The sequence below is a fragment of the Arachis hypogaea genome, chromosome 18, assembly GCF_003086295.3.
Source record: "Arachis hypogaea cultivar Tifrunner chromosome 18, arahy.Tifrunner.gnm2.J5K5, whole genome shotgun sequence".
In the NCBI taxonomy this organism is placed as follows: domain Eukaryota; kingdom Viridiplantae; phylum Streptophyta; class Magnoliopsida; order Fabales; family Fabaceae; genus Arachis; species Arachis hypogaea.
The window spans coordinates 26,175,043-26,182,402 of record NC_092053.1 but is presented as its reverse complement, the minus strand read 5'-3'; the positions used below and the strand labels follow the sequence as shown (position 1 = coordinate 26,182,402).

Here is a 7,360-nt window from a genome sequence, read left to right as displayed (position 1 = left end):
CTCACTTTATCCATTGAGGTTCAGAATGATTGGCATCTATAGGAACTCAGAGTTCAGATAGTGTTATTGATTCTCCTAGTTCAGTATGATGATTCTTGAACACAGCTATTTCATGAGTCTTGGCCGTGGCCCTAAGCACTTTGTTTTCCAGTATTACCACCGGATACATAAATGCCACAGACACATAATTGGGTGAACCTTTTCAGATTGTGACTCAGCTTTGCTAAAGTCCCCAATTAGAGGTGTCCAGGGTTCTTAAGCACACTCTTTTTTTGCTTTGGACCTTGACTTTAACTGCTCAGTCTCAAGTTTTCACTTGACACCTACACGCCACAAGCACATGGTTAGGGACAACTTGGTTTAGCCGCTTAGACCAGGATTTTATTCCTTTAGGCCCTCCTATCCACTGATGCTCAAAGCCTTGGGATCCTTTTTATTTACCCTTGCCTTTTGGTTTTAAGGGTTATTGGCTTTTTCTGCTTGCTTTTTCTTTTTCTTTCTATAATTTTTTTTTTCGCCTATTTATTTTCTCCAAGCTTTGTTCTTTGCTGCTTTTTCTTGCTTCAAGAATCATTTTTATGATTTTTTAGATTATCAAATAACATGTCTCCTAGTCATCATTCTTTCAAGAGCCAACATATTTAACATTCTTAAACAACAATTTCAAAAGACATATGCACTGTTCAAGCATACATTCAGAAAACAAGAAGCATTGTCACCACATTAATATAATTAAGCTAAGTTCAAGGATAAATTCGAAACTCATGTACTTCTTGTTCTTTTGATTTAAAACATTTTTCATTTAAGAGAGGTGATGGATTCATAGGACATTCATAACTTTAAGACATAGTTACTACTACTAATGATCATGTAATGAAGACACAAACATAGAAAAGCACATAACATAGAAAACGAAAAACAGAGAAAGCAAGAACAAGGAATGAATCCACCTTAGTGATGGTGGCGTTTCCTTCTTGAGGAACCAATGATGTCCTTGAGCTCTTCTATGTCTCTTCCTTGTCTTTGTTGCTCCTCCCTCATTGCTTTTTGATCTTCTCTTATTTCATGAAGCATGATGGAGTGCTCTTGATGTTCCACCCTTAGTTGTCCCATATTGGAACTCAATTCTCCTAGGGAGGTGTTGATTTGCTCCCAATAATTTTGTGGAGGAAAGTTCATTTGAGGCATCTCAGGGATCTCATGGAAATGAGCTTCTTGCGCCTCTTGAGCTCCATGACTGGGCTCTCTTGCTTGCTCCATCTTTTTCTTAGTGATGGGCTTGTCCTCTTTAATGAGGATATCTCCCTCTATGTCAATCCCAGCCAAATTGCATAGGTGGCAAATGAGGTGAGGAAAGGCTAACCTTGCCATAGTGGAGGACTTGTCAACCACCTTGTAGAGTTCTTGAGGTATAATCTCATGAACTTCCACCTCTTCTCCAATCATGATGCTATGGATCATGATGGCCCGGTCTATAGTAACTTCAGACCGGTTGCTAGTGGGAATGATTGAGCATTGAATGAACTCCAACCATCCTCTAGCTATAGGCTTGAGGTCCAATCTTCTTAGTTGAACCGGCTTGCCTTTGGAGTCAATCTTCCATTGAGCTCCTTCTACACATATGTCCATAAGGACTTGGTCCAACCTTTGATTAAAGTTGACCCTTCTAGTGTAGGGGCGTTCATCTCCTTGCATCTTTGGCAAGTTGAACGCCAACCTCACATTTTCCGGACTAAAATCTAAGTATTTCCCCCGAACCATTGTAACATAGTTCTTTGGATCCGGGTTCTTACTTTGATCATGGTTCTTGGTGATCCATGCATTAGCATAGAACTCTTGAACCATTAGGATGCCGACTTGTTGGATGGGATTTGTTAGAACTTCCCAACCTCTTCTTTGAATTTCATGTCGGATCTCCGGATACTCATTTCTTTTGAGTTTGAAGGGGACCTCAGGGATCACCTTCTTCTTGGCCACAACATCATAGAAGTGGTCTTGATGGGCTTTGGAGATGAACCTTTCCATCTCCCATGGCTCGGAGGTGGAAGCTTTCATCTTCCCCTTCCCCTTTTTAGAGGATTCTCCGGTCTTAGGTGCCATCAATGGTAATGGAAAAACAAAAAGCTTATGCTTTTACCACACCAAACTTAGAATTTTGCTCGCCCTCGAGCAAGAGAAGAAAGAAGAAGAAATGGAGGAGAGGGAGAAGGTGATGTGGTTCGGCCAAGAAGGGTATAGAGGGGTTGTGTTGTGTGAATTTGAAGAAGAATGGAGGGCTTTATATAGGGAAGGGAGGGGGGAAGGTTTCGGCCATATGGGTGGGTTTGGGTGGGAAATTGGTTTTGAATTTTGAAGGTAGGTGGGGTTTATGAGGTAGGTTTATGGGGAAGAGTGGATGGATGTGAGTGGTGAAGAGGTGATGGGGAAGAGAGATTGAGGTGATTGGTGAAGGGTTTTTGGGGAAGAGTGCTTATGAGGTTGTGTGAAAGAGAGTGGTGAGAAGAAGTGAGTGGAGGTAGGTGTGGATTCTATGGGGTCCACAGATCCTGAGTGGATCTTGTGGGGTCCACAGATCCTGAATGGATCCTGTGGGGTCCACAGATCCTGAGGTGTTCAAGGATTTACATCCCTGCACCCATTAGACATGTAAAAATGCCTTTGCACACAACTCTGGGCGTTCAGCGCCAGGTTGGTGGCCATTTTGGGCGTTCAACGCCCATTTGTGTGCCATTTCTGGCGTTGAACGCCAGAACCATGCCTGTTCTGGCGTTCACCGCCCAGAAGCTGCCCATTTTGGGCGTTCAGCGCCAGAACCATACTCTGTTCTGGCGCTGAACGCCAAACAGATGCTCCTCCAGGGTGTGATTTTTCTTCTGCTATTTTTGATTCTGTTTTCAATTTTTCTATTTATTTTGTGACTCCACATGATCATGAACCTATAAAGACATGAAAAACAATGAAAATAAAAATTAGATAAATAAACATTGGGTTGCCTCCCAACAAGCGCTTCTTTAATGTCAATAGCTTGACAGTGGGCTCTCATGGAGCCTTACAGATGTTCAGAGCATTGTTGAAACTCTCCAACACCAAACTTAGAGTTTGGATATGGGAGTTCAACACCAAACTTAGAGTTTGGTTGTGGCCTCCCAATACCAAACTTAGAGTTTGACTGTGGGGGCTTGGGTTGACTCTGTTTTGAGAGAAGCTTTTCATGCTTCTTCTCCATGGTTGCAGAGAGAGATCCTTGAGTTTTAAACACAAGGGAGTCCTCATTCATTTGGAGGACTAATTCTCCTCTGTCAACATCAATCACAGCTCTTGCTGTGGCCAGGAAAGGTCTTCCTAGGATAATGGATTCATCCTCTTCCTTTCCAGTATCCAGGACTATGAAATCAGCAGGGATGTAAAGGCCTTCGACCTTTACTAACACGTCCTCTACTTGTCCATAAGCCTGTTTTCTTGAGTTATCTGCCATCTCTAATGAGATTTTAGCAGCTTGCACCCCATAGATTCCCAGTTTCTCTATTACAGAGAGGGGCATGAGGTTTATTCCTGAACCAAGGTCACACAGAGCCTTAAAGATCATGGTGCCTATGGTACAAGGTATTATGAACTTCCCAGGATCCTGTCTCTTCTGAGGCAATGTCAGTTGATCCAGATCACTTAGTTCATTGATGAACAAGGGAGGTTCAACTTCCCAAGTATCAATGCCAAATAATTTGGCATTCAGCTTCATGATTGCACCAAGAAACTTGGCAGTTTGCTCTTCAGTAACATCCTCATTCTCTTCAGAAGAGGAATACTCATCAGAGCTCATGAAGGGCATAAGGAGGTTCAATGGAATCTCTATGGTCTCTAGATGAGTCTCAGATTCCCTTGGTTCCTCAGAGGGAAGCTCCTTATTGGTCACTGGACGTCCCAGGAGGTTTTATTCCTTGGGATTCACGTCCTCCTCTCCCTCATTGGGTTCGGCCATTTTGCTTATGTCAATGGCCTTGCACTCCCCTTTTGGATTCTTTTCTGTATTGCTTGGAAGAGTACTGGGAGGGATTTCAGTGATCCTTTTACTCAGCTGGCCCACTTGTGCTTCCAAATTTCTAATGGAAGATCTTATTTCATTCATGAAACTTACAGTGGCCTTAGATAGATCAGAGACTAAGTTTGTTAAATTAGAAGTATTTTGTTCAGAGTTCTCTGTCTGTTGCTGAGTGGATGATGGAAAAGGTTTATTATTGTTAAACCTATTTCTTCTACTATTATTAAAGCCTTGTTGAGGCTTTTGATCCTTCCATGAGAAATGTGGATGATTTCTCCATGATGAATTATAGGTGTTTCCATAAGGTTCACCTAAGTAATTCACCTCTGCTATTGCAGGGTTCTCAGGATCATAAGCTTCTTCTTCAGGAGAAGCCTCTTGAGTACTGTTGGATGCAGCTTGCATTCCATTCAGACTCTGAGAAATAATATTGACTTGCTGAGTTAATATTTTGTTCTGAGCCAATATGGCATTCAGAGTATCAACTTCAAGAACTCCCTTCTTCATAGGCGTCCCATTACTCACAGGATTCCTTTCAGAAGTTTACATGAACTGGTTATTAGCAACCATGTTAATGAGTTCCTGAGCTTCTGCAGGCGTTTTCTTTAGGTGAATGGATCCACCTGCAGAAGTGTCCAGTGACATCTTTGATAGCTCAGATAAACCATCATAGAATATATCCAGGATGGTCCATTCTGAAAGCATGTCAGAAGGACACTTTTTGGTCAACTGTTTGTATCTTTCCCAAGCTTCATAGAGGGATTCACCTTCTTTTTGTCTGAAGGTTTGAACATCAGCTCTAAGCTTGCTCAGCTTTTGAGGAGGAAAGTACTTGGCTAAGAAAGTCGTGACCAGCTTATCCCAAGAGTTCAGGCTGTCTTTGGGTTGAGAATCCAACCATAATCTAGCTCTGTCTCTTACAGCAAAAGGGAAAAGCATGAGCCTGTAGACTTCAAGATCTACTCCATTAGTCTTAACAGTATCACATATCTACAAGAATTCAGTTAAGAACTGAAAAGGATCTTCAGATGGAAGTCCATGGAACTTGCAGTTCTGCTGCATCAGAGAAACTAATTGAGGTTTCAACTCAAAGTTGTTTGCTCCAATGGCAGGAATGGAGATGCTTCTTCCATGTAAATTGGAATTAGGTGCAGTAAAGTCACCAAGCATCTTCCTTACATTATTATTATTTTCGGCTGTCATCTCCTCTTCCTGTTCGAAAATTTCTGAAAGGTTATTTCTGGATTGTTGTAATTTAGCTTCTCTTAATTTTCTCTTCAGAGTCCTTTCAGGTTCCGGATCTGCTTCAACAAGAATATTCTTGTCCTTGCTCCTGCTCATATGACAAAGAAGAGGGCACAAAAAAAAAATAATAATAGAGACCCTTTATACCACAGTATAGGGATCCCTTTGTGAGTGGAAGAAAAGAGGGGGAGATAATGTAATGTAATGGAAGAAACACAACTGTGAGGAGGGTTGAGATGTGAGATGAGATGTTAGTAGATGAATAAATAAATAGAATAAGATGAGAGAGAAGGAATTTTCGAAAATAAATTTTGAAAAAGAGTTAGTGATTTTTGAAAAAAGTTTTTGAAAAAGGTTAGTATTTTTTTCGAAAAAATTTTAAAATAAAAAATAAAAATAATTAGTTAATAAAAAAGAAATTTTTGAAAAAGAGGGAAGATATTTTCGAAAATTAGAGAGAGAGAGAGTTAGTTAGGTAGTTTTGAAAAAGTTAAGAAACAAACAAAAAGTTAGTTAGTTAGTTGGAACAAATTTTGAAAAGATAAGAAGTTAGGAGGTTAGAAAAGATAAGATGAGAAGATATTTTTGAAAAGATATGATTGAAATTAGTTTTTGAAAAAGATTTGATTTTTTTAAAATCACAATTAATGACTTGATTCACAAGAAATCACAAGATATGATTCTAGAACTCAAAGTTTGAATCTTTCTTAACAAGTAAGTAACAAACTTGAAATTTTTGAATCAAAACATTAATTGTTATTGTTATTTTCGAAAATTTGATATAAAAAAATAAGAAAAATATTTTTGAAAAATATTTTTGAAATTTTCGAAAATAACTAAGAAATTTGAAAAAGATTTGATTTTTGAAAAAGATTTTGAAAAAGATAAGATTTTCAAATTGAAAATTTGATTTGACTCATAAGAAACAACTTGATTTTAAAAATTTTTGAAAAAGTCAATCCAAATTTTCGAATTTGATGAGAGAAAATGGAAAAGATATTTTTTTGATTTTTTGAAATTTTTATGATGAGAGAGAAAAACACTAAAGAGATGCAATGCATGAAATTTTTAGATCAAAACATGTGATGCATGCAAGAATGCTATGAATGTCAAGATGAACACCAAGAACACTATGAATGTCAAGATGAACATCATAGACACAATTTTGAAAAATTTTTTAATGCAAAGAAAACATGCAAGACACCAAACTTAGATTACTTTAATGCTTAGACACTAAGAATTCAAGAATGCATATGAAAAACACCATACAACACAAAACAAAAAATCATCAAGATCAAACAAGAAGACTTACCAAGAACAACTTGAAGATCATGAAGAACACTATGAATGCATGAAATTTTTGAAAAATGCAAGATGCACATGCAATTGACACCAAACTTATGACATGACTCATGACTCAAACAAGAAACACAAAAAATGTTTTTGATTTTTATGATTTTCTAATTTTTTTGGATTTTTTCGAAAAATCAATTGAAAAAGAAAAATAAGGATTCCAAAATTTTTAATATGAATTCCAGGAATCTTGCCATATTAGTCTAAAGCTTCAGTCCAGGAATTAGACATGGCTCACTAGCCAGCCAAGCTTTCAATGAAAGCTCCGGTCCAAAACACTAGACATGGCCAATGGCCAGCCAAGCTTCAGCATTTAACACCAGAGTATATTGCTCTTGATAACAAATTGCAAGCCTCAGTCCAAATAAATTTAGACATGGCTTTACAGCCAGCCAGGCTTCAACATGCTTCATGAAATACTAGAATTCATTCTTTAAAAATTCTGAATAAATTTTTTTTGAAAACATTTTTATATTTTTTTTCGAAAACAGATGTGAAAATTTTAGAAATATTTTTGAAAAAAAATTTTTTTTTTGAAAATAAAATAAAAAAAAAATTACCTAATCTGAGCAACAAGATGAACCGTCAGTTGTCCAAACTCAAACAATCCCCGGCAACGGCGCCAAAAACTTGGTACGCGGAATTGTGATTACACTTTAAGTATGTAAAATTCATCGCTTTTTCTTTCCTTGGTAATGGCGCCAAAAACATGATGCCAAGACCACG

At 38.2% G+C, this 7,360-nt stretch overlaps 1 non-coding gene across 1 annotated transcript; it reads left to right on the top strand.

Annotated features, from left to right (window-relative positions):
* Nucleotides 1-4,735: 4,735 nt before the first annotated feature.
* LOC112773983 (small nucleolar RNA R71) lies at nucleotides 4,736-4,843 on the top strand. The gene has a single exon (XR_003188500.1). It is a non-coding gene; the product is annotated as a small nucleolar RNA R71 (small nucleolar RNA).
* The last annotated feature ends 2,517 nt before the right edge of the window (nucleotides 4,844-7,360 follow it).